The following is a 27,981-nucleotide window of genomic DNA, read 5'->3' as shown; positions in this document are numbered from 1 at the left end:
TATCATTAGGAACAACAGTTATACCTCCTTTCTTAGGGACACAATGAACAAGACTTACCCATCTACTATCAGCTATAGGATAGATTATACCTGCTTCCAGAAGTTTTAATATTTCCATTCTTACCACTTCTTTCATCTTCGGATTTAACCGACGTTGGTGATAAACAACGGGTTTAGCATCAGGTTCCATATTAATTTTGTGCTGACATAGAGTGGGACTAATGCCCTTTAAATCATCAAGAGTATATCCAATAGCAGCTCGGTGCTTCCTTAGAAATTTCAATAATCTTTCTTCTTCATGTTTTGAAAGTTTAACACTAATAATAACAGGATATATCTTCTTTTCATCAAGATAAGCATATTTCAAAGTGTCTGGCAATTGTTTTAATTCAAACATAGGATCACCTTTAGGTGGAGGACGACCTCCTAGAGTTTCAATAGGCAAATCGTGTTTAAGCAGAGGACGTTGTTCAAAGAAAATCTTATCTATTTCATTTCTTTCATGCATATGTAAATCATTTTCATGGTCTAGCAAATATTGTTCGAAAGGATCAGTGGGGGGCACAGAAATAGAAGCAAGACCAATTAATTCATATTTACTAGGCAATTCTTTTTCATGAAGCTTTCTATTAAACTTGGAAGAATTAAACTCATGAGACTCATCACCAAAACTAACACCGACAGTTTGTTTCTCACAATCTATTCTAGCATTAACGGTGTTCAAGAAAGGTCTACCAAAGATAATGGGACAAAAGTCATCTTGTGGGGAACCAAGAACAAGAAAATCAGTAGGGTATTTTATTTTCCCACACAAGACTTCAACATCTCTAACAATCCCAATTGGTGATATAGTGTCTCTATTAGCAAGTTTAATAGTAACATCTATGTCTTCTATCTCTGCAGGTGCTATGTCATTCATAACTTCTTGATATTAGGTGTAAGGGATAGCACTCACACTAGCACCTATGTCACATAAACCATGATAATAGTGATCTCCTATTTTAACTGAGATGACAGGCATGCCAACAACAGGTCTATGTTTGTCCTTTTTATCAGGTTTGGCAATTCTAGCAGCTTCTTCACAGAAGTAAATAACATGCCCATCCATATATTCTTCCAAGAGATCTTTAACCATAGCAATACTAGGTTCTACTTTGATTTGTTCATCAGGTTTAAGTGTTCTAATATAGCTTTTGTTAACCACAGTTAAAACTTTAGCATGTTCCTTTATCCTAACAGGAAAAGGTGGTTTCTCAATATAAGCGGAAGGAACAACTGGATCAACATTGTAAAGTATAGTTTCTTCTTTAATTGGTATCGGTTCTTTAATTTCTTATTTAATAGGTGGGTCATATTTAAACCACTTCTTTTTAGGGAGTTCAACATGCGTAGCAAATGATTCACAAAAGGAGGCTACTACCTCAGAGTCAAGTCCATATTTAGTGCTAAACTTTTGAAAAGCATCGTATCCATAAAAGATTTAACACAATCATACTTAAGCTTAATACCTGCCTCTTTACCTTCGTTGAGTTCCCAATCTTTAGAGTTGCGTTTAATTCTTTCCAAAAGAACCCACCGGAATTCAATAGTCTTCTTCATAAAAGAACCAGCACAAGAAGTATCCATTGTTTGATCATTACGAGAAAGCCGAGCATAAACGTTCTGGATAATAATTTCTCTTGAGAGCTCATGATTGGGGCATGAATATAACATTGACTTAAGCCTCCCCCATGCTAGAGTGATACTTTCTCCTTCACGAGGCCAAAAATTATATATATAATTCCGATCACGATGAACTAGATGCATAGGATAATTTTTTTGATGGAACTCCAATCGATTCCAATTCCAAGATCCAATATCATCACATAGCCTATACCATGCCAATGCTTTTCCCTTCAAAGATAAAGGGAAAAACTTCTTCATAACTTCATCCCCGGGTAAACCTGCAAGCTTGAACAATCCACAAATTTGTTCTACATATATCAAGTGCATATGAGGATGTTTGGTTCCATCTCCTGCATAAGGATTAGCTAACAGTTGTTCTATCATACCCGAAGGAATTTCATATTCAATATTTTCAGTAGGTGCAGTAGGTTGAGGGGTAGCTAATTGTGGTTCTGGACGAGGTGAAGATACCCCGAACAAACCCCTCAAAGGATTGTTTTCCATAGTAACAAGTGGCAATAAATTTCAGCACACTATATAAATGTTTCCTTACCAAATTCCACTTACCAAAGGCGCTTCACTCCCCGGCAACGGCACCAGAAAATAGCCTTGATGACCAACAAGTATAGGGGATCAATTATAGCTCTTTTCGATAAGTAAGAGTGTCGAACCCAACGAGGAGCAGAAGGAAATGACAAGTAGTTTTCAGTAAGGTAATGTCTGCAAGTGCTGGAATTGTAAGTAGCAGAGTAGTTTGATAGCAAGATAATTTGTAATGAGCAAGTAACGATAGTAGTAACAAAAGCGCAGCTAGGTAGCCCAATCCTTTTGAGGCAAAGGACAGGCCAAAACGGTCTCTTATGATAAGCAAAGCGTTCTTGAGGGTACACGGGAATTTCATCTAGTCACTTTCATCATGTTGGTTTAATTCGTGTTTGGTACTTTGATAATTTGATATGTGGGTGGACCGGTGCTTAGGTGCTGTTCTTACTTGAATAAACCACCTCCTTATGATTAACCCTCCCGCAAGCATCCGCAAATACGAGAAAAGTATTAAGAATAAATTCTAACTATAGCATTAAACTTTTGGATCCAATCGGTCCCTTACGGAATAGCGCATAAACTGGGGTTTAAGCTTCTGTCACTCTCGCAACCCATCATCTAATTGCTACTCCGCAATGCATTCCCTTAGGCCCAAATATGGTGAAGTGTCATGTAGTCGATGTTCACATGACACCACTAAGGGAATCACAACATACATCCTATCAAAATATCGAACACATATCAAATTCACATGATTACTTGCAACATGATTTCTCCCGCGGCCTCAAGAACAAAAGTAACTACTCACAAATGATAATAATGCTCAAGATCAGAGGGGTATTAAATAGCATATTGGATCTGAACATACAATCTTCCACCAAATAAACCATATAGTAATCAACTACAAGATGTAATCAACACTACTAGTCACCCACAAGCACCAATCTATAGTTACGATAACAAGATTGAACACAAGAGATGAACTAGGGTTTGAGATGAGATGGTGTTGTTGAAGATGTTGATGGAGATTGCCCTCCTCAAGATGGGAGAGTTGTTGGTGATGATGATGACGATGATTTCCCCCTCCGGGAGGGAAGTTCCCCCGGCGGAATCGCTCTACCGGAGGGCAAAAGTGCTCCTGCCCAAGTTCGGCCTCGAGACAGCGGCGCTCCGTCCCGAAAGTCCTCTCCTTATTTTTTCTAGGTCCAAATGACCTATATACCAGAAGATGGGCACCGGAGGTGGGCCTGGGTGAGCACAACCCACCAGGGCGCGCCTGGGCTCCCTGGCGCGCCCAAGTGGGTTGTTCCCACCTGGTGGGCCCCCTCTGGTAGTTATTTGCTCGAATATTCCTCAAATATTCCATAAAAAATCTCCGTGAAGTTTCAGCTTGTTTGGAGTTGTGCGGAATAGGTGGCCTGACGTAGCTTTTCCAGGTCTAGATTTCCAGCTACCGGAATTCTCCCTCTTGGTGTGTACCTTGCAAATTATGAAAGAAAGGCATTAGAATTACTCCAAAAAGCATTATTATGGATAAAAACATCATAAATAACAGTAAGAAAACATGATGCAAAATGGACGTATCAACGATCTCTTCGAGATGGGGAGGGAGAAGCCTACGCCCTGGAGGTATGTCATCGTCACTATGTTTGTTTTTTAACAAGTCTTTCTATAAATATAAAACTCATATGAGTAATTTTCTTCAGTCCGCCGAAGGTGCGTCTCAGTAGCGACTCCTCAAACGGGCTAGGAGACCCTCATGCCCAGCACTTTTGATGCTGGGTTCTGAGCCACCCCCGCCTCATGCTCCAGGGCGGGCTACTGCGGGGTGAACCGAAGAGATGGAGGTAGCCCTAACGAGCTCCTCCTTGAAGGAAGAGCACCGCGCGTTGATCGGCGCGGTGCTGCAGGGATTCCAGTCTGCAGAGGCCGGAATGCCTGAGGTCTTCAAGGGCCACGTCATGAGCTTCGAGGTATTTATTTGTATTTGTATTAAGAACAACCTCCCTGCTTAGATTTATTTGCAAATCCATGTATCTGTCCGAAGATGTTTTCACTTATGTTACATCATAGCACTTAGACAGCGTAGCCAGTGAGTAGTCCCTGAGCCCAAGGCTAGTTTTAAGAAACTAGCATTGGGGTCGAAGCAAAATATCGTAAAGTGATAAAGAAGTAGCCCCCAGGACTCTGGCAGGCATCATGAAATGCGTGTCAGGAGTATTGATATCTAGAACAGGGGCTAAGTAGAAATTATTTGGTTGCAGGTTTCGACTTAGGCTCCGAACTCCGCCTCCGAGGAGATTGCGGAGATGAACCGGAAGCTCAAGAGGTCCGAAGAGGACCTTGATCTGATGAACAAGCAGATGAAGCAGTCCAAGGTAAGCTATAAATTCGAGGTGGTGTCAAATTTATTTTGAGCAAAGATAGCTTATTTGAATTAAAAGCTAATGCCGAACTGTTTTAATGACAACTACTATGGCCGAGCTTGAGCGGCTCATGGCCGAGCTGTTGAAAGCTCGGCAGGAGGCCCAACAGTAAAAGGCTGCGGCTACCAAGGCTGAGAAGGACCTAGCCACCGAAAAGGTGGCTAGGGACAAGGACCAGGCGTGGGTCCTAGAGGTGGAGGAGACCCTGAAAGGCATGTACGAGGCTCGCGATGCCCTTCAGGTCAAGGAGGAGAAGGCCAACGAAGATCTCAAGAAGCTCCGTTAGCGCATGTCGAGCTCCAACCTAGGCCCGGGCCAACCACGAGGTGCTCCAGCATGTGGAGGAGATTGCCGCGGGTAAGCCATTTTTTCTTTAGTGTGTGTTTGGCAACAAGCGGTTCGTCGAGCTCACCCAGTTCTGGCGCTCCACAGAGGTCTCTGCAGATCTCCCAAAGAGTGCATCGGATGCCACCCACAACTTAGGTGAGCGGGAGGGACACAAGGTGGAGAAGACATTCTGGCAACAATTCTGATAACCCACAAGTATAGGGGATCGCAACAGTTTTCAAGTCTAAAGTATTCAACCCAAATTTATTGATTCAACACAAAGGAATCCAAAGAATATTTGCAAGTATTAGCAGTTGAGTTGTCAATTCAACCACACCTGGAGACTAAATATCTGCATCAGAGTGATCAATAGCACAGTAGTATGGTAGTTTGATAGCGAGAGCAATGATAGTAACAGTAACAGTAGCAGTAGCAGCAATAGTTTGTAGCAATTGTGACAGTAGTAGAAACAATAGTAACTTAGCAAAAGACAATATGTGAAAAGCTCATAGGCATTGGATCGGTGATACCGTTGGATAACATTCATCATGTAACAGTCATAACCTAGGGCGACACAGAACTAGCTCCAATTCATCAATGTAATGTAGGCATGTATTCCGTATATAGTCATACGTGCTTATAATAAGAACTTGCGTGACATCTTTTGTCCTACCCTTCTGTGGCAGCGGGGTCATAAGGAAACTAAGGGATATTAAGGCCTCCTTTTAATAGAGAACCAGAACAAAGCATTAACACATAGTGAATACATGAACTCCTCAAACTACGGTAATCACCGGAAAGAATTCCAATTATTGCCACCTTGGGGTATGCGGATCATAACACGTAGGAGGTGCATACAACTTGCAAGATCGGATCAATAACACACATATATTCATGAGAACATAAAGGGTTCAGATCTGAAATCATGGCACTCGGGCCCTAGTGACAAGCATTAAGTATGGCAAAGTCATAGCAACAACAATCTCAGAACATAGTGGATACTAGGGATCAAGCCCTACCAAAACTAACTCGATTACATGATAAATCTCATCCAACCCATCGCCGTACATCAAGCCTACGAAGGAATTACTCACTCAATGGCGGTTAGCATCACGAAATTGATGATGGAGGATGGTTGATGATGACGAAGAAGGAAGACCCCCCTCGCCGGAGCCCCGAACGGACTCCAGATCTGGCCTCCCGATGAAGAATAGGAGGTGGCGGTGGTTCCATATCATAAAACATGATGAAACTTCCTCTCTTATTTTTTTCTCAGGAAATAGGAATTTATAGTGCTGAGATTAGGGTCAGCGGAGCCATGTGGGCCCCACAAGCCACCAGGGCGTGCCGAGGGGGTGGGCGCGCCCTGGTGCCTCCTGGGCACCTGTTGGCCCCCTCCAGTGTGTTGGGTTCTACGGTAGGGTGCGTCGACTGCAAATTAAAATTTTCCTACGCGCGGAACAACCAGGAACATGCTATGGGAGATGGATCACAGTTCGTTACCACTAGTCGCGCAATGCCGTGCAGCGGAAGAAGAGTTGGGGCAGCGCGTCCGCGTGGTTCGTCTCCTCCTCGTTCGATCTCCCTCGAACAGCCGGTCATCGGATCCCTCGTACAGGTTCACCGGAGCGGCGCAGGTGCACCGCCTCTAATGGTATCTGCGCGTGCAGGAGGAACATCATGTGGCGGACTTCTAGGTTCGATCACACAATCGGCGGCGAGAGGAGGTGGCTATTCGCAACACATGCAAACCCTTGTGACAGCGCCGAAGCGATCAATCGCATGAGTGTGCCGCACCCCACTTTATATAGGCGTCCGTCGCGGGCTCAACACTTGGGCCTCGCATGGACCCTAAAGCCCTTAAGTCTACTCGGCCACAATCCGAATACAGCTCGGATCATATCCGACCAATGTCCTCGGATTCGACCTCGTAGGTTCCTTCCCTTAAGCGCGCGACCCCTTAGGTTCAAGCCGGCTTGGTTGCAGTTCGGATCACCTCCGAACTGCACAGTTGGTAGCGGCCTCTTGCAAGGCATGCCGAACACCAAGCAGACTATGAAGCTGGTTAGGCGAACCTGTACATCATACTTCCATTCCTTTTGCCACACGATATACGTTGTCGGGCTCAAGGCGAGTCTGTCATCCTTGTGCTAGTCCGACCTCTTTCTCGTTCCAGTGATGCCGACCATAATCCGGATTATCTCATAATCCTTGTCGCATGGCCATGCTTATCCTGGTCGGATCACACGGGGGCCCAGAGTATATCTCTCCTGATCGGAGGGGCAAATCCCATCTTGCTCGACCATGTCTCGCAGCATGGGTCTGGACAAGCCCGAAACCTACCTTTGTAACTACCCAGTCACGGAGTAGCGTTTGGTCGGCCCAAAGCAGGTCTGTCACCATCCCGAGTACATGTGCCAGCTCAGGTCTTAGGACATAGAACGTATGTTGTACTAGAGACTCAAAGATGACATATCGCTGTGTCTCATAGTTGGGTCTATCCGACTCGGACCTTATCTCGACTCGGATCCGACTACGTCAAATCCGACCAGATCTTTCCAAGTCCATATTATCTGGTTAGCACCCAATGCTCCATGGCTAGTGAGACCAAGCCATCGACCATGTCATATGCTAGTCTAGTCGGCTGCACGTCCACACAGCCCTTTCGACTAGGGACCTTTTAGGACAGTCATCATACAATGCATAGTCCCACAAACAAGTCACGTACTTGCTGATACACATCATTGATAATGTCCAAGGACTATCTTTATTCATAAACACATAGGAAATATCATCATACATGATTGCCTCTCGGGCATATCTCCAACACAGTGGGTCTTTGCTCCAGTATTTTTTTAATATTCCATAAAAAAATCTCCAAAAAGTTTCGTCCAATTCCGAGAACTTTTATTTTTGCACAAAAACAACACCATGGTAGTTTTGCTGAAAACAACGTCAGTCCGGGTTAGTTTCATTCAAATCATGCAAATTAGAGTCCAAAACAAGAGCAAAAGTGTTTGGAAAAGTAGATACGACGAAGACATACCAAGTTCTAGGCATCTCCACATCCAGAGCTGCTAAATCATCGGATGAAGCAGTTGGTGGAGCTTCTTCGTATGGCATGGTCGGCGCTCCAGGACCTCTACATCAATCTATGGCCTGCGGAGGTGCTGCCGACTAGCTTCTTCGGGCTCCTGGCTCGGCTGCAGGAAGCTGTCCCGTAGGTGGCTCGCTAGAAGCGATCCGCGTGCCTGGAGGGGGCTTAGCGAGTGTACGCCTGCGGGAAGACGCATTTTCGGCATGCTGAAGCAGCGGTTGTGGCTGCGGGACCCCCGAAGGGAAGGATCGGTCAGTGAAGCAGTTCCTCGCCGAGGTAGTAGAAGGGCCCGGATTACCGAGGCCAGGTGTCCCAAGGACACTGTATTTTTAGATATCACTTCGGAGTGCGAGGTGTCTGGGATGTACAAAAACTATCTTTTGCTTTAATGAATGCGACTTTACATTCCATCATGTGATTGTGCTTGTTATTTTTTTGTTGTTTTTTGACTGCTGTTTGACCGTGTTAAACTGAAAGTGGCCAGTCGTCAGCTTCGACCCCATGTACAGTATACAGAGGGTGTTCTTTTTAGGCAATAGTGACCCTTAGCCGACGTCTCAATTCTCGAAGGCGGTCCGTGCTCAAAAGAACTAGGCAATCGGACTATAATGGCTTTATGACTTTCACTTAGTCATAGGAGTTTGACTGTGGGGGCCGATGACGAGCCCCCGATGTGTGAAGTGGTCGGCTATGTAGCCGGGGTCTATGCCACTGACCACTTCGGCTAATGCTAGGGAGAAGCCCTTCGTTTAACATGGGTGATGGCTAACGACACATCGCTTAATGTGGTCTTTGGACCGCCGACAAGTTTTTGCTCACCAAGACAGTCAGTTTTCGGCTTTGTCCACTGAGGCGCTCTGCCATGCGAGCTGGCGGCACTATCGCAGTGGTTGGCATTTCCATAGCCATTCCGAGATATATTGCCCTGCGACTTCCATTGCTCCGTCTTATGACATGAGTGTTCATCATCATATTGCTTTGCATGATCATATAGAGTTGAAATGATATTTGTGGAAAAGCCACCATTCATCATTGTTATACGTGTTACACTAGATCATTGCACATCCGGTACACTGCCAGAGGCATCCATATAGAGTCATATTGTTTCAGTATATTGAGTTGTAAGTAAATAGAAGTGTGATGATCATCATTATTAGAGCATTCTCCCAGTGAGGAAAGGATGATGGATGCATTGAATCCCCCACAAGTTAGGATGAGACTCTGGACTAAATAAAAAAAGAAGAAAAAAGAGGCCAAAAGAGCCCAACAAAAAAAGAGAGAAAAAGAGAGAAGGGGCAATGCTACTATCCTTTTACCACACTTGTTCTTAGAGTAGCACCATGTTCTTCATATAGAGAGTCTCCTGAGTTATCACTTTCATATACTAGTGGGGATTTTTCATTATTGAACTTGGCCTGTATATTTTGATGATGGGCTTCCTCAAATGCCCGAGGTCTTCTTGAGCAAGCAAGTTGGATGCACACTCACTTAGTTTTAGTTTGAGCTTTCATACACTTATAGCTCTAGTGCATCCATTGCATGCCAATCCCTACTCCTCGCATTGATATCGATTGAAAGGTCTCTCCATTGCCTAATGATCCGCCGAGTTGATGCGAGCCTTTCTTCCTTTTTGACTTCTCCTATATATCTCTACCACTGCACTCTATTCCACCCCAGTGCTAATATCCATGGCTCAGACTCATGTATTGAGTGGAGTTGAAAGTGCTGAAGCGCATTAAAAAGTATGATACAATTGCTTGGCTTGACACCGGGGTGTGCTCATGATTTATACTTATGCGGTGGAAAGGCGGAGTCATGCCATGCTTACATAATTCAATGAGTAGGGATAACATTCATTGAGCATCGTATATTTTGAAAAAGTAATGATTATGTTCTTATATTCATGGATATTATTATGTTGATATCAATTACTTCATCGTTTCTCACTATTTATACCGTAAACAGATCACATGATAAACATGCTAGGTACCATTCAACATCAAAAATTCTGTTTTGTTTATTTACCTACTTGAGGACGAGCAGGAATTAAGCTTGGGGATGCTGATACGTCTCCAATGCATCTATAATTTTTGATTGTTTCATGCTATTATATTACCAATCTTACATACTTTATATGCAATTTTATATCATTTTTTGGGACTAACCTGTTAACTCGGTGGCCAGTACCAGTTACCGTTATTTTTTCTTTTTTTTTGGCTTTTTCATAAAATCAATACCAAACGAAGTGCAAACACGATGAAACTTTACGGTGATTTTTTCTTGACAAGAAGGGACTCTAGAATGTTTGGGAGGAGGCCAGAAGATCTATGGGAGAGCGACGAGCTCACACGGCGCGCCCAGGGCGCGCCACCTGAGCTCATGGGTCCCACACAACTCCGTTTGACCTAATTCCAACTCCATAAATTCCCAAATGTTCCCAAACCAACAGAGAGCCATCCAAAACACTTTTTCCACCGCTGCAAGCTTCTGTTCTTCTGCGATCCTATCTGAAGGACTTTTCCGGTACTCTGTCGGAAGGGAAATCGATCATGGAGGGCTTCTACATCAACCTTACTGCACCTCCAATAATGTGTGAGCAGGTCACCACAGACCTACGGGTCCATAGCTAGTAGCTAGATGGCTTCTTCTTGCTCTCCGATCTTCAGTACAAAGTTCTCCATGATCTCCATGGAGTTCTATCCGATATAATCTTCTTTTGCGGTGAGTTTGTTGGGATCCGATAAATTGTGGGTTTATGATCAGATTATTTGTTGATAGTAATTAAGTCTTTACTAAACTTATTATGCATGATTGTTATATCTTTGTATTTCTCTCCGATCTATATGTTTGGTTTGGCCAATCAGATTGATTTATCTCCAATGGGAGAGGTGCTTTGTAATGGGTTCAATCCTACGGTGTCCTCACCTCGTGCAGAAGGGGTAGCGAGGCACATATTTGTATTATTGCCATTAAGGGTAAAACGACGGGGTTCAATAATATTTCTTGGTTTTATTCTGTCTAGATTATGTCATCATACTTCATGCATTACTCTGTTTGTCTTGATTTAATACATAGAGAGGCAAGCATATAAGCGCTCTCGAAGTGGAGTAATAGTAGTAGATGCAGGTAGGAGTCAGTCTACTTGTTACCGACGTAATGCCTATATCCATGATCATTGCCATGAATAACATCATAACTATGCGCTTTTATATCAATTGCCCAACAGTAATTTGTCTATCCACCGTATGCTATTTATTCGAGGGAGAAGCCTCTAATGAAAACTATGGCCCCCGGGTCTACTTTTATCATACTGCGAAAAAACAAAAATAGCATTTTGTTATCTTTTATTTTACTTTACAATTTATATATCTACCACTACCAGATTTGATCATTGCAAGTAACGAGTTCAGGGGGATTGACAACCCTCTTGTCCGCGTTGGGTGCAAGTATTTGCTCTTGTGTGTGCAGGTACTGTTCACTAGGATTTGCGTGGTTCTCCTATTGGTTCGATGACCTTGGTTCTCATTGAGGGAAATACTTATCCGCTACTATATTGCTTCACCCTTCCTCTTCGGAGAAAATCCTACCGCAGCTCACAAGTAGAATCGCCCGACTCGGCCCCACCCCAAGAGGACCCCTCCTGGCCGCGGCGCCAGTCGACGGCAGCATCGTTGGCGCTCGCCGCCCGACCCCGCCTCGTTCTGTGGTCGCCTCCGTCCCGCCTCGTCGGCCATCGGTGAGCTCTCTCTATCTCCTCTCTTCCCCCCTCTCCCTCCCCTCCTCTCTTCCCTTCTCTCTGTCTCCTCTGTCTCCCGGTCGCCGGCTGCTATTTCTTAGATGGATTGATGGATATTGCATAGATAGATGGATGGATAAACTGAATTTGCTACTCCTAGAAGTTTTGCTATTTGTGAATGGCACTAGTAGCTAATGTGAATGGTGAATTTGCTAGTATGTCTCAATTTTTTTGCTATTGTGAATGGTGAATGATGATAAGTATGTCTCAATTTTTTGCTACTATCAATCGCGGATGGTCCTAGATGATATTTGTATCTTTTTTCATTCTCAACTTTGAAACAACCAAGCATTAGAATTCAACAAGCAATTTCAATCCAGGGACATTCTAGACATTTCAACACATAACTTATCCGACAATCTCAGATTAGAATCTAGAAAAGAACTCAATGGCTAATTCTGTGGGAAGTTTCCCGGAATCAGATTTTGATGAATCAAAAGCTGAAAAGAACTAGGCCTATATCTCGCTCACTATGAGATGTAACACCCTCTCGCCTCTTTGCTTGGATGTGTGCTTGTCTTAGTGGGGCGGTCCAATATCTCGGTTTGGCAACGTTCTATATATCGGTACGAACCAGTTTTTAGAACTTTTCGTGCAGTTTTTAATTTATATGTTTTTCTTTATCGGTTCTTTGTTTTATTTTGGTTTCTATGTGTTTTCCCTATTGGTGTTTTACAGTTTTCTTTGTGTTTTCTTTTAGATTTTTACCATTTATTTTTCAAATACATATAGAAATAAACATTAAACTTTGTTCATATACATGTTCAACATTTTTCAGATACACGTTAAACCTTTTTAAAAATACAGGTTAAAATTTGACAAATGTACATTGAATATTTTTGAAACACACGATGAACATTTTTTTATACACACATTTAACAATTTTCCTTCAAATGCTAAGCTCCCCGATTTGGAGCCTCCTGGTGTGTCCTGGGTTGTGGGAGTGCCCATGGGCCCCACTTGTAAGGGGTGTCGTTGGTAGAGAGCAACACACATGTATACAGTCGTAATACGCTGATCATTGTTTTTGGTTTTGAGAATGTTCTAGAAGTTGTTTCCTGTTTTTTTTTCCTATGTTTTCTCAACCTAGTTTCCCCTTTTTTTCTATTTTCACATATTAATTCATGAACATGTAAGCTCTTGAAGATTTTTTTTGAAATTCATGAATTTTTTTAAATTCATCAATATATTTAAAGTTCACGAACATTTTAAAAGTCTATGAACATTTTTAAATTTGTGAACCTTTTTAAATTCAAGAACATTGTCCGTGATCCAAGAATATTTTTAAAATTCACAAACATTTTATTGTTTTTAATTCGCAACATTTAAAAAAATCATGAACATCTTTTGATTTAACGGGTCTTTCCAAATAAATAAACGATAGTCGGTTTTCCTGAGCTAGCACCAGGAGCGAGTAGAAAGAAAAACTAAGCGAGAGAGCGGAGCGAGAAGCCGAACTGAGCGAGCGAGAGCTTCATGGGCCGGCCCATATGTGACCGTTATAGCAACAATTTCGTCGTTTCAGCATTGAATACAAGCTCCTAAGGGGCTTCCACAACCAATACTGGCTGACACCACGGCCGAAACGTGTAAGGACATCACAACCATGCACCGAACAACTTCACTCTCTTATCAAAACAATTACCGTCTTCAACAACAACCCAACATAATATATGAAAAAAAACACTGCCTAAACATAATTGAAATCCGAACCAACGCAGATAAAACCAGAATGAAACAAGACCGCAATAACAAGTTAGAGAAAAAAGAAGTTAATCCTAGGAGTGAAAAATAACGTGACAAAGCTTGCGTTAGCCTTTAGTGGGACAGTAGTCCCGACCAAAACTAGCGAACCTAATGATTTATCCACCCTAGCTCTTTTTTCTGTTCTTTTAGGAACACCCAAGAGCTTTGCGTGTTGATTCATTAGGAACGTGAGGAAAATACATAGTTTTCTTAGAGATACATGGAGCAACGTGCATACCCAACCGACCAAACCACCTCTCTTCTTCTGTTTCCACACTAGGATTTAGAACCTCCATTCTAGGCAATTTTGATCTGTGGATGAAATCATTTCACAAAATGAACTGCTTTTATTTTTTTTACTCAGTTGACCTTTTTGAGTGGCGCCCGCACGAAGACGCCACACTATACTGTGCAGCGCCTGATTGACAGGCGCTGCACACCTAACCAGCGTCGCACCCGGGTGATTCGAGAATTACTAAGTCAGTGTGCAGCGTCTGAGAGCTAAGTGGCACATTATACAGTGTAGCGCCTAGCGCTTAGGCGTTGCACTAGTGGTTGCTTCATTTGTAGTGGTAAATAATGCAACCACTAGTGCAACGAAATGAAGCAGTGCAACGCCTAGAGGCTAGACGCTACACTGTATAGTGTGGCGCCTAGCTCTTAGGCGCTGCACATTGACATAGTAATTTTTAGGTAGTCCGGGGTGCAACGTTGGGCAGGCATGTAGCGCCTATGAGTCAGGCGTCGCACAGTGTAGCGTGGCGCCTTCATGTCGGGCGTCATTCAAAAAGGTCACCTGAATGAAAATTTTTAGGGACAGTTTATTTTGTAAAATGTTTTTATCCACAGGTCAAAATTGTTAAATTTGCCTCCGTTCTACCATGATGCGAGATACGTCCTCCGTTTGCACGGAAGGCGCGCGTTCTCGAATGTACGGTTGTTACGCTCCTTCCAAAGGTACAATAGAACCAGATTGATCAGTGCATTTAGGCTTTTATGCTGTTTGCCGGGCGTGGCATCGTGTACCCCTTGCCATAAGGTACTATGTCTTTGTAAATATTTCATTATAGACTACATACGGAACAAAATGAGTGAACTATACTCTAAAATGCATTTATATATATCCGTATATGTTCCATAGTGAAATATTTACAAAGACTTATATTTAGAAACGGAGGGAGTACGAGGTGAGTAACGTTTAACACTAAACAAACCACACACCAAGCAACCCAGTGAGCAGTGACATCGGACAATCAAGGAAGAGATAGATGTTGAACGGTTCCTCCGAGAAAACAAAGGTTGCATCCCGTGTCTCCCGCCACTCATGTTTAGTCGAATGCTTTTATTCAGCTACGGTATTTTTGCATCGGCCTTTTCACTCACAGCGTGTTTGGTTGGGGGAGTTGAAGACAGGGAATGGAAGTTTAAGGTAAGTGGCACTTTAAGTCCTTTGATTGACTCAGGGCATGGGAATTAAGAAGGGAAGGGGAAGGAGAATTAAGAGGCCCAACTCCTTCAAATATCTTCCTAGGAGGACCCTGGTAATTTAACCTGGGATTGGGAATTGACAGAGAAAAAAAACATTTTGTTGGTTGGGACGTGGTGAGGGGTGGCCTTTCATGTTGAAAGTTGGTTATTTCTCTGCCTAATCCCACCTACTAAATAGGGGCAGTTAATTATCTCTTAAATTCCCACCTTTAATTGCCTCCACATGCCAAACAGAGGAATGGGACTTCAAATCAACTTCCCATGTATAATCCCTTGGCAAATTCCCATCGCTAAACTCCCATGCCCTCTCCCTGTCGTTACCAAACACGCTGTCTCAGGGTTTAGCTAGGTCGTGTCTCAGGCCAACTCCACCGCACGACTCTAAACAGACGTCTGATTTGGTCGGATTTTATCTCTTTGGAGCGGCAATGGGTTCGCCCATGTCCGCCTCTGTCCGGTGGGTCGTGGGTGCGCCCAATGCGCGGCCGCACCCCAAACCATGTCCGTGTTGGACGTGATAAAAAAACAGAAAAACCAAAATAAAATGACTTAAAAATAAATAAACGCAGTTAAAAAAACTTAAAACATAAGTTAAGGGGTTATGGCCATAAAACGGCTAATTTTTTTAAATAATACATTTTTTTATTAAATTACAGAAATATTACGCTGAAAAAAGATTTTTCAAAAATAGTACACCATCGGCCCGCTGCAGGCCGACTGAGCCCAGTCAGCCCACAGCAGGCCGACTGGTGGCCCATCAGCTTGCTGCTGGCCGATTGGGCTGTCGGCCACCAGATCAAGCCCAGTCGGCCTGCAGTTGGCCGATAGGCCTGCAGTGGGCCGACTAGGCTCAGTTGGCCTGCTGTGGGCCGACTGGTGCATGCCACCATTTTTTCCGAATGATCGCTTGTTTTTTTGTAAAACTTTGACGTATTCCGCACAACCCTTTCCCGCCACCCATTTCCCGCCACCCGTTTCCCGCCAACCCTTTCCCGCCACCCGTTTCCCGCCACCCGTTTCCCGCCAACCCTTTCCCGCCACCCGTTTCCCGTCACCCATTTCCCGCCATACCGCAGTCGTTCTTTCCCGCCATTTTCTCCTGTCTACCTATAAAACCCCCTTCAGACGGAGGTGGATAAGCATTGCAGTGTAGTGTAGTTGAGATGTCCCATTATCCTTTCGATCGTAGTTTTCACCCTGGGATGAGCAGGACTCTTCTGAGGCTAGCTACCGATTTCAGGATGGATAATAGGATAGTTCCATGGGACGAACTCACCGGTAGTGACACCATAATGAATGAGTTGGCTCACCAATTACGTAGGTCTGGGTGGCCTGAAAGGACCTATGAGGAGGTACGTAAAGAACTTCTTAGGTTGCATGACAGGTGGAAGAAGGTAGTGGTGCCGAAGAGTGAAACTTTCAGAAGGATTGCAGCAAATAATCCATGTTTATGGACTGAGGAGAGCGAGGACGAAGATGATATCTTCATGCCGCCGCTTCCGGGTTCTGCATCGTCGAAGGGCAAGAGTTCTTCATCATCGAAGGGCAAGGTTTCTGCATCGTCGAAAGGCAAGAGTTCTTCATCGTCGAAGGGCAAGAGTTCTGCATCGATCGAGGATGACGATGATGACTTCATGTAGTTTTTATGCTGTATGTTGTGAGTTCAGTTACGTGCCATTTAATTTAGATGTAGTTCTATCTAGTTGTTTGTAATGTCTCGTTGTATGAATATTATGTTCTATCTAAATATGATCTTGTAGTTCCGATAACAGAGTACTAAAATAGAGTAGGCATATGTCTCGTACATAAGTACATAGTCATTTGTCTCATACATAGAATAGACATAAGTCTCACACAGAAATAGATGGTAATGTCTCTACTGATAGATAGGAGCGTTAGTGACGACGTCTGGCCTGGCGGGGAGGCGGATCTCGAATGACAAATTCATCACATATAACTCGGTTTCCTGTAGCAATGCAACTCAACAACCCTTTTCCATTCCCATTCACTCAGCATTTCTTCAATCTTGCCATCATCAGTTATGTCAATCAATTTTCTTTCCCCAGGGCCATCTAACTGCTTCCTGCTGACGTAGTACACAAAATTGTCTTCCTTCAACCCTTGCTTCAACATGAATTTAGTCTTCAACCAATCAAAAGTGAGGTCCACTTCACTAACTTGCACAACACTTGGAGAAAAGCCTTGGACATGAACAATAGGGCTAAGCACCCACTGAGTACCCTTAGCCATCTGCAACACACAAATCGCATTGAGTACCTAACCTACCCCTTAATATCCCCACTAACAAATATTAGACATGTCTATATATTACCAAGCTATATATTACAGAATATTAACGGAGCAACTAATACAATTCACCCACCTACAAGTATATTACGAATATTTGCCGGAGCAACTACAAATATTGACAGATTAATATATTTGACTGGACTGCCTATATTACGGACCTTTTTTCTGGACTACTACATATACTGACACTCCTAAATACTTGACATCCGCATATAGGACGGATTTTTACCGGAGCAACTACACATTTTTACACAACTAATTAGTTGACATCTAAATATATTAACAAATACTACCGGAGCACCTACGAAAAATAAAATGTGGGCTGAAATATACCCTTGAAGCGTGCGTGCGAACGAAGAACGACGAACGGCGGCCACCAAACTGCCGGTGCTCCGGATCCAACGAAGAACGACAAACAACAGCTTCACCTCCACCACACTGCCCCAACTTCACCACCACCACACTGCAATGCTTATCCACCTCCGTCTGAAGGGGGTTTTATAGGTAGATAGGAGAAAATGGCGGGAAAGAACGACTGCGGTATGGCGAGAAAGGGTTGGCGGGAAACGGGTGGCGGGAAACGGGTGGCGGAAAATGGGAGGAGGGAAACGGGTGGCGGGAAAAAGTTGGCGCGGACATATGGCGGGAAAGGGTTCTTCATCATCGAAGGGCAAGGTTTCTGCATCGATCGAGGATGACGATGATGACTTCATGTAGTTTTTATGCTGTATGTTGTGAGTTCAGTTACGTACCATTTAATTTAGATGTAGTTCTATCTAATTGTTTGTAATGTCTCGTTGTATGAATATTATGTTCTATCTAAATATGATCTTGCAGTTCCGATAACAGAGTACTAAAATAGAGTAGGCATATGTCTCGTACATAAGTACATAGTCATTTGTCTCATACATAGAATAGACATAAGTCTCACACAGAAATAGATGGTAATGTCTCTACTGATAGATAGAAGCGTCAGTGACGACGTCTGGCCTGGCGGGGAGGCGGATCTGGAATCGGGGACCATCCCAACCTGTCGGGTGCCCTAATGTGACGATGAGGAATCTCAGACTCTCCCTGGTCATGCTGTGTATCCTATGTGGGGCCTGGTGGAGGAGTCGAAAACATGTTCATCCACTGGGTGTGCTGCGACATCTGAACCTGTATGTTGTCCTCGGGATGTTGATCACTCCCCCACGTATCATGTGATGCCGACATAGACGCCTGATATCCATGGGCTCCTACGCGATGGAACGTTTCATCATGAAGAATGAGGTCGCGTCAATTAATATTGAAAACAATAAATATGAAGACACATACCTGCTGGCTGTGACGTCTGCTCTGGCTCAAACACGAAGCTCGACGAGGGACCGTGTTGCTGTGGCTGTGGAGAAAACACGAAGCTCGACGTGGGACCATAGTGCTGCGGGTGCCACGTAGAACTGCCAGGTTGGTCAGGACGGGGTGGCCTGGCTGTTGGCTGATGTGCTAGACGTGGACGTGGTTGATGTCGGTGCATGGAGTGACGCGGCTGCTCCTGCTGGTGCTGAACAACATCGGTTCTCCGGGTGCACGTGATAGCCTCGTACACAGTCCGTATCTTATTCTGATTTCTTTCCAAGAAGGGATGTACCACTGGACGATGATGAAGAAGAGGTCCAGACGATAGTGATCGTCCAAAGGTGGTCACGTCGTCGTAGAGTTCGCGTGTCAAGGTAGCCTGCAAATTTCCATGACGATTAATAATGTCTGTCTCTTGCACGTCAAAGTATGTGACAACATTACGTAAAGAAAATATATCTTACCGCGTACTGCCTAGAGCCGGAAGTATCATAGCTCGGGTACATATCCGACAGAGTAGGATCCGGTATCTCCTCTGGGTGGGAGTACTCAACAATGCGTAACCGTGTTCCGGTCATGTAGCGCCACAAATAGAGATTGAATTCATCGAGATTGAAATTGTGATTCTCGTGCCATAGATTTGTGTTTGCTGTCTCCCATTCTATAACATACGGCTCTAGTCTAACTAGCCAGTCAGCAGTTGTCCTGTTCATGCCCTTCCTTGTCATCCTAAAATTGTGGTGTGTGTTCAACAATTACCTAAAGCTTCGAATGGAGTACTATGAAAGATAATGCAACATTGAAAAACTGGTTAATACCTGTGGATGTGTGCTGGCACCGGGTTCTCTATAGGGGGAGGTAGCTCCAACTGCAGAAGACCAAATTGCCTCATAACCCTCTGTTGTGCCATCTCCTCGACGAAGACATCGAAGATGATCTTAGATTTTGTCATCCAGTAATCTCGGTCCCTTGTGCATAGCACAGACATACCAGCAGGGTATCTCGCTTGTATGGCTGCTTCCGTGTAGGGCTGCCAGATGACCCCGGTGTACGCATCGAACTGCTCGTTCAATGTTGTGTATGCCTTCCTGGTCTGATCACTAGCAAAGCGTCTCTGCAGAGAAGAAAAGTTAGTAGCCGCTAGCATCGAACTATCTCTTCTGCAGAAAAAGTTGCATTAAACTACAACACGGTGCATACCTCGCGACGAGTCCAACACAGACCGAAAGTAGGCATGTCGATGCCGTCAACATCAAACATGGCGTCTATAGGCTCATGAACACGTACATCTGGTCGCCCTATAGAGAACCTCTCCCACGACCACAACTGTAGGAATAGAGGGCATCCAAGAAGGGCTGGCTTTCTCGATGTAAGCTGGCAACCGTTGCACATACCTCGGTATGTAGCCGCTAAGACCGCCGAACCCCAACTCCTCTGTCTGATCTGATCCGCCGTCTGAGCGCTCGCTATCTCGAGTGCCGTAGGGCTAATAGTGGTGACATGGTTCTCCGTGAATATCACCTTGCCGAAAAGCCACAGTAAGTAGGCCTCCAGGCTCCGAGTGATCTGTTCCGCAGTCAACGGCGCCCGGAAGTTCTGGATCTGCATTAAGCGAAGAGAAAGTTTTAGTAAGCCGCAATTATTTTCTGTAAAACTTTATGCACGATAACTTGAAGATAATAGGTAGGGGAAATTACCCGAAAATTTAGCAACCACTCATACTTAGGTCCGTGATGCTCCCATACCGGATCCGGAGCATCCGGAAAAACACCATGAAAACGTTCTGTAAGAGCTCGCTCCCAACCAGCCGGTGCGTCCAACGGTCCCACGGCATGACCTGCCAACGGTAGTCCGAGCAAAAGTGACACATCCTCCAGAGTAGGAGCCATCTCTCCCCATCTGAAGTGAAACGTGTGGGTCTCTGGCCTCCAACGGTCCACTAAGCAGCTCAGCAAAGACCCATCGATGGCGAGGCGTTTCTCACCCGGGATAGACTCAACCAGACGCACGAAAGGTAAAAGGCCGGCCCATTTCAACCTTCATCAGAGAACTTTTTAGTTAGTGTCTCCCATTTCAACCATTAATATGCATGTCAGTGTGCAAATTAATAAAGCACGTACCGCTGAAGCCATCCTGAGTGTATCTTCCAGTTTTCCTTAGGAGTGCGAGTGACCAGAGGCTCAAGCTTACGCTCATACCATATCGCAGCACGATGACCCCTATCAATGTCCCCATTTAGCAACAACAATCCCGACATTCCTGCACATACAAAATTTAGAACATAGTGCCACACTTAATAAAAATTCAGAACATAGTGTCACACTTATTACAAATTCAGAACATAGTGCCACACTTAATAAAAATTCAGAACATAGTGCCACACTTAATAAAAATTCAAAACATAGTGTCACACTTATTACAAATTCAGAACATAGTGCCACACTTAATAAAAATTCAGAACATAGTGCCACACTTAATACAAATTCAGAACATAGTGCCACACCACACTTAATACAAATTCAGAACATAGTGCCACACCACACTTAATACAAATTCAGAACAAACTAGTGCTAGCTTAGCTTCTTCCTCTCGCCCTTACTCCTCTACTGCCTCTACCTCCTCTTCTTCCCCGGTTGCCTCGTCCACACCCAGTGACGAAAGTGGGACAATAGTGTCCCTATGGCCAAATTCATTGCATAGAATGCATTGCCTAGTCGGACCTCCTGCTTCAGATTCATCCATATCATTTCGGATGCGCTGACACTGCCGTCTGCCTCTACTTGTACGCATATGCTCTGGGTTTGGAATGTAACGCCTTTCGGCGGGGTTGACGCTGTTGAAATTACCCATTGATCAAAAACCCATCAGCTCACCTGTCCAGGTATTGAGGACAGACTCTTTCAGAAAATATGGAGACACAAACGATATTGCGTCCATTCCAAGCTGCCCGCAAGTAGCAAGTACATGTGAGCAAGGTAGGTGAAGCAATTTCGGTTTATTGCATGTGCACTCACACGTTGGCCAGGCTTCATTGCCAATTTTCACCTCATGCGTCCTCAACTCATTTGCACATCCGAATTTGTTGTTGGCTAAGCGGACCTCAAACCTTCTTTCTTGATTACCGATGGCGACTACAGTGTGTGACCTAGCTTTTTGCATCTTGTTGTCCATGTACTTCGTGACTCTTTCACAGTACCGTGTATTTGGGTTGTTCAAGATATGCTGCTCTGCTATTTGACGTCTGTCTCTGAAATACTTGACGGTGCCATAGAAAATACCCTCAACGATGGCTGTAAGTGGCAATGCCCGGTTTCCTCTGGGGACAAAGTTGTATGTTTCCGCGAGGTTCGTTATCATGACACCGTACCTTGCTCCATGTGTGTCATGTAGCAAAGACCACCTCTCAAGAGGCTCATGCTCTATCCACTGCTCGAAGGTTTTAATCGACCTCCCGAGCCTTCTCCTAGTACCAGGTGGGTCAAAGCCTGGCAGGTCACATAGCCCAACAGGCTCCTCCTCCACGGCCGCTGTTCCTGTTGCCAACTGTGCAGCTACTGCTTCAACATGTGCCCTCACCGCTGCATCTCTTGCAGCTTTCCTGTCCCTCACGTGTCTCTGCGTGCACACATTAAGTCTGTCGCGTATCAAATTGTACTTCCATAACTGGTTCTGCTTGCAGAGTTTTTTGAACAGATTCATCAGGTTCTTATTTCTAAACTGCGAGAAGAATTTAGCCCCCAGATGGCGCATGCACCAACGGCTCTGCAAGTCCTGCCATGGAACTTGTTCCTCAGGGCCTGGGTTTGTCAGTGTCCTTATCGCACTGAGTATACCTGCATGCCTGTCATGAAGGATGCACACATTGGGCTTCTCCTTCACAACTGATATTTTCAACTGCCTGAAGAACCATGTCCAACTTTCAATGTTCTCACTCTCCACAAAAGCAAATGCCAGTGGGACGACTTGATTTTGGCCGTCTTGACCTATGGCTGTCAGGATCTGACCCTTGTACTTGCCTGTGAGAAAAGTACCGTCAACACATATCACCGGTCGGCAATGCCTGAAAGCTTCGATGCATACACCGAAAGAGAAGAAGAGACGATGCAACACCCTCACAGTTGGGAACTCTGCCATGAACATGTCTTAGATATCGATATAGGTGCCTGGATTCCGCTGCTGCAGGGTGTGGAGGAGGTGGACAACAGAGTCATATGCATCAAAATAAGAACCAAATCTCCTCTCAAGCGCTGCATGCTTAGCCCTCCAAGCCTTGCCATAAGAAATTCTGTACTTGAACCTGGCGAAGACTTTTGTCTGGACTGCCTTCACTTCCATAGCTTTGCCCTGCACTATCTCATCGTAAAACAATCGAGCAATAAGCGTGGATGAAAGGTTGGCATGATCTTGAGGGATGCAGGGAATAAGACAAGTGTGATTAACTAAGTCACTTATCACCCAACTTGTGCCATACTTAGGGAGAAAGCCGTGAACCCTGGCGGGACAATCTGCGTTCTTGCATACCATTGTCAGGAATTTCTGACTGGACACCTGAGCTGTGAAAACCCTTTGCGTGGACATTGCCCAATTAATTATTGCATCCTTCAGGGCTTGCTTGTTCGGATACATAGCACCCGTCGCAATATTGTTCTGGTGATATTGCCAGGCTGAATCATGTCCATCATTCACGGTCATTGCAGATGATAAGTCATGATTCCACCATGCAGGATTCAGGACCTCCTCTGCATTTTCTTCTTCATCTGACTCGTCAGAATCATCGGCATGACCCCTTTCAACATCGGTGTCTTCTTCTTCCATCTGGTTCTGCATGTGCCCATCTACCTCGTCAGCGTCCACCTCGCCATTGTAATCACCATCGGCATTTCCTCCTTCTACCTGACTACTCTGCCCTGGTTCATAACCATAAGCATTTCCTCCTTCTACCTGACTGCTCTGTCCTTGTTCGTAACCATCAGCATTTCCTCCTTCTACCTGACTGCTCTGTCCTTCGTAGCCACCCTCGCCTTCATGTGCAATGACCTCCTTCAAGACGGGAAGCACTAAAGCAACACGATTGCATCCCCTTCGTCACAACCTTGTAACCACCGCACCCAATCGGAGTCTCCCTCTATTGGCCTCAAATAAAAGTAAATTTTTGAACTTGACCGTGTCCACAATGCATGAACACCGACGGTGTGTGTTTGAGTATCAAGACCTAAACTTGCCGCAATCCATTCTTTCAACTGACTAACAGACCATGTTTGTGGTGCGCTCATTGCCACCTCTATGTGAGTAAATTCACTCAGATCTGCTCCCAACTCATTTGTTTGGACAGTACCAGGACCATAGTAAAATCTCAACTTCACTACATCGGACATCTCGACTCACCTATTTTTTTCAACAACGAAATACCAGTATTAGACATGTCTATATATTACCAGGACCATAGTAAATTTGACGATCAATATAATTTAATCTATGTGGACGATTATGATGAGTTGCTTGACTCTTGTTTTAATAATAATATAATAATAGATTATAGTTACGGTCCGTAATATAACCGACAAATATGATAATTCAGTTTATTTGAATAAATAGGCCCATGTTGATGTATTTTTATTTTAATCTATTTTAAGAATAATTTAGAAAAAGGCATGCGTCTTTTTCTACGATCATGTAAAATTCTTCCTTGCAAAGAAGTTTTTATCCGAAGTTTTTTTGTTAGTAGGCCCACGTTGAGGCATTAGCGGGGTGCTATTGCTTGTTATGGGTTAAACTACAGCGTGGCAGTTTAAAAAAAACAATGTGGCATTGAGACGTACTTTAGTTAATGGACTTTAGAAAATACGCAGAATAAAGGTTAGCGTGTAATTCGCTTCAATTTGGCATCGGATACGGACTGAAACGTTTTTTAACATGTAGTTGTACTTTTCCCTTTTTTTGTTTGCTTGTTAGATTTCCATCACACTGACATGCTATGCACATGCCGACCCGAACTCTTTAAAAAATCTTGTCTCTTCTTTCGAATTTTTTATTCATGTTTCCAACTTCTTATCACGCACCTGTGTACGTGTCAAGTATTAAGCAACAACTTATTATCCCCACTAACAACTAATACAATTCACACACCTACAAGTATATTACGAATATTTGCCGTAGCAACTACAAATATTGACAGATTAATATATTTGACTGGACTGCCTATATTACGGACCTTTTTCGGAACTACTACAAATACTTACACTCCTAAATACTTGACATCCACATATAGTACGGATTATTACCGGAGCAACTACACATTTTTACACAACTAATTAGTTGACATCTAAATATATTTACGTATACTACCGGGGCAAATAACAATAGTCGCACACAAAATTTATTTCACATCGAAACATATTAACAAATACTACCGGAGCACCTACGAAAAATAAAATGTGGGCTGAAATATACCCTTGAAGCGTGCGTGCGAACGAAGAACGACGAACGACGAACGAAAAACTGCCGGTGCTCCGCCTCCAACGAAGAACGACGAACAACAGCTTCACCTCCACCACACTGCCCCAACTTCACCACCACCACACTGCCCCAACTTCACCACCACCACCTCCACCAAAATGCTCACCACGACCACACGAGCTACCCCATCAGTAGATCGAGACCTCTTTTGGCTGCCCTAAATGAGTTGAATCCATTCACGGTGCCAAAATCGCGAAAATCTTGCTTATTTAGGTGTATAAATGGGTGGCATTTTTCTGTAGAGAGAGGAGAAGGGAAGAACACAGAGAACAGAAGAAGAAGCGAGCAAGGGGAGAAGAAGAAGGGAGGAAGGGGAGGATAAGGCACGGGCCGGCCAGCTGCGTCAGGTGGCAGCACCCTGTCGGCCAGCAGCTGGCCGATCGGCGGCGGTACGCCGACAGGGGCGCACCACGCCGACAGCCCAATCCCTCCCCCTCGTGACGTGGCCCGACCAACCAGAGGCCGCCACGTGCTAGCCTGGCCTGCAGTCGGCCTGCTGTGGGCCGATTAGGCCCAGTCGGCCTGCAGCGGGCCGACGGTGTATTATTTTTGAAAATAATATTTTCGGCGTATTATTTCTGTAATTTAATAAAAAAATGTATTATTTAAAAAAAATTAGCCATAAAACGGCCCAGTTTTATGGTTCACTTAACGGCCCAGTGTCATAATTAACATAAAAATAAAATAAAAAACGCCGCACGCGCGCTCCTGCCGCGCCCGTCGATGCCATGGCCGTCGCCGTCTTCAGTGGCCGCCGGTGTCGTCGTCGTCGCTGACGAGGTCGACGTAGTCCGGCGGTGTCCAGAGGTGGGCCGGCGGTCCCTGGTGCACCGGGACGGCGGGCTGGAAGGTGGCAGGTGCCTGCACCACTCCTCTCGTGGCGAGGCGTCCCGCTCCGGTGACCGCGGTGGCGTGGGGCACCAGTTCACGCCCCCACGGCGTCTACCATCTTCGAAGCCGTGCACGACCAGCTCCAGTGTTGTCCCACCAGGCCCGGGTGGAACGAGGCCACCGGCGGCTCTTCCATCACCTCCTCCTTCGCCACCATCTCCAGCTCGGGGATGGCGACGTCGCCGGCCGCGGAGAGGGCCGTCATCTCCTCGAGGCCTTCCCATTGGCGCTCATCGTGCATGCGCATGGAGTCCTCCATGACACGCGCCATGAGACGGGCCTCCTCCTCCGCTGTCATGCGAGGAGGTGGAGGTGGTGACGGAGACGGGGAAGGCGACGGCGTGGGCGTGAGGCCGCGCACCCGCGTACGCCCGCGCACCTCCCGACGTGGGCGCCGCGGCCCCGACACCGTGCCGGCGAAGTAGGACGCGCGCTGCATGTCGTGCTCGTCCTGGAGCCACGTGTCCTAGAGCACGGAGTCGGGGGCGTACCTCTCGTCGTAGTAGAGGTCGCCGGGAGGAGGCGGCGGCGGCGCTCGATCTCATCGCGCCGCGCACGGCCGCTCATCGGCACCGGCGGGATTGGGACCCGGTCGGCGGAGAGGTGCCAATTGTTGGGGAGGTGCATGTCGCTCCACGGGACCGGCGTCCTCGTCTCCCAGTACCGCCGGCATACGTCCACGGCCAGGTATTGCCAGTCGCGCTCGCCGGCGGCCCTAGGGGCGATGGTGAAGGGGGCAGGCGCGGGGGCTCGACGGGAGGTGCGCGGCAGTGATGCGGGCTCCTCCTTCTTCACCGAGCCGCGGCGGCGTCCCGAGGAGGAGCCGGCCTCGCGGTCGTCCTTCCCCTTGCGGCCGTAGTTCCAGAAGCCCATGGATGCGAGGCGGCCGGCTGGCGAGTTCGAGGCTAGGGTTTTGGTGCTGTCGGGTTTCGAGGAGGCCGCGGGGTGGAGTGGGAGTGTGGACGACGACCGGTCCCCGGGTTCCCCATTTAAGAAGGACCGCGACCGTTCGGCTAGGCGGATGACAGGCGGGGCCGCCCGCGTGTGCGCGTTGATGTGGGCGGGTGGGAGGTAGGTGGCCGCCTGCTACACGGCCCCGACGCGGACGAGGCGCGCGCCCGTTTGGTGTCCGCCGTGACTCAAACCCGGTGCATGTTTGCGCTCGAAATCGGTCGGCCCGGACACAAAACGAACCAGATGGGTCCGACCCGTCGCGCGCTGGGCCGACCGGTTTGTCTCTTTTACCCCAAATGAACGGGGCAGGACAGAATGGGCTCGCGCGGTGGAGTTGGCCTCATTGCAAGAATCAAGCCGATATAACAGAATGGCTCCATCGTGTAGTTAGATTGGAGAATGAAATATTCCTAGATTTTGTTTGACCGAGGGGAAGAGAATGGAATATGACCAGAAAACAAGCGAGGAATCGATTACTTGGACAGGTTAGAGCATCTCCAGCCGTTGGCCCCCCTAGGACGCATAAAAATCGCTCCCCGGGGGCGAGCCGGCGATTCGTTTGGCGCTGGGGCCGGTTTTGCGCCCAGTCGTCGCCCTCAGTCGTCGATTTTGGCCCACTTTTGAAGCCCAATTTCGGCGAAAAAGGCCCATATGGGCGAGAATAGGCCCACATTCGGCGTGGTTCGCCGTGGCTCGGCGTTCAATTATCAACATAAATATTTTTTATCACATATTTCATCACAGAAAATTCAAATACTTCAACAAAATAGTTCAACAACAAATAGTTCAATACAAATTATATAGTTCAACAAATAAAAACTCATATTTCATCACACGTCGCGCCCGGTGTCGCCCTTGAGCCTCCATAGGTCCTCTATCAGATC

This window comes from Aegilops tauschii, chromosome 5 (assembly GCF_002575655.3).
Source record: "Aegilops tauschii subsp. strangulata cultivar AL8/78 chromosome 5, Aet v6.0, whole genome shotgun sequence".
Taxonomy (NCBI): Eukaryota; Viridiplantae; Streptophyta; class Magnoliopsida; order Poales; family Poaceae; genus Aegilops; species Aegilops tauschii.
This window is presented reverse-complemented; position numbering follows the sequence as displayed.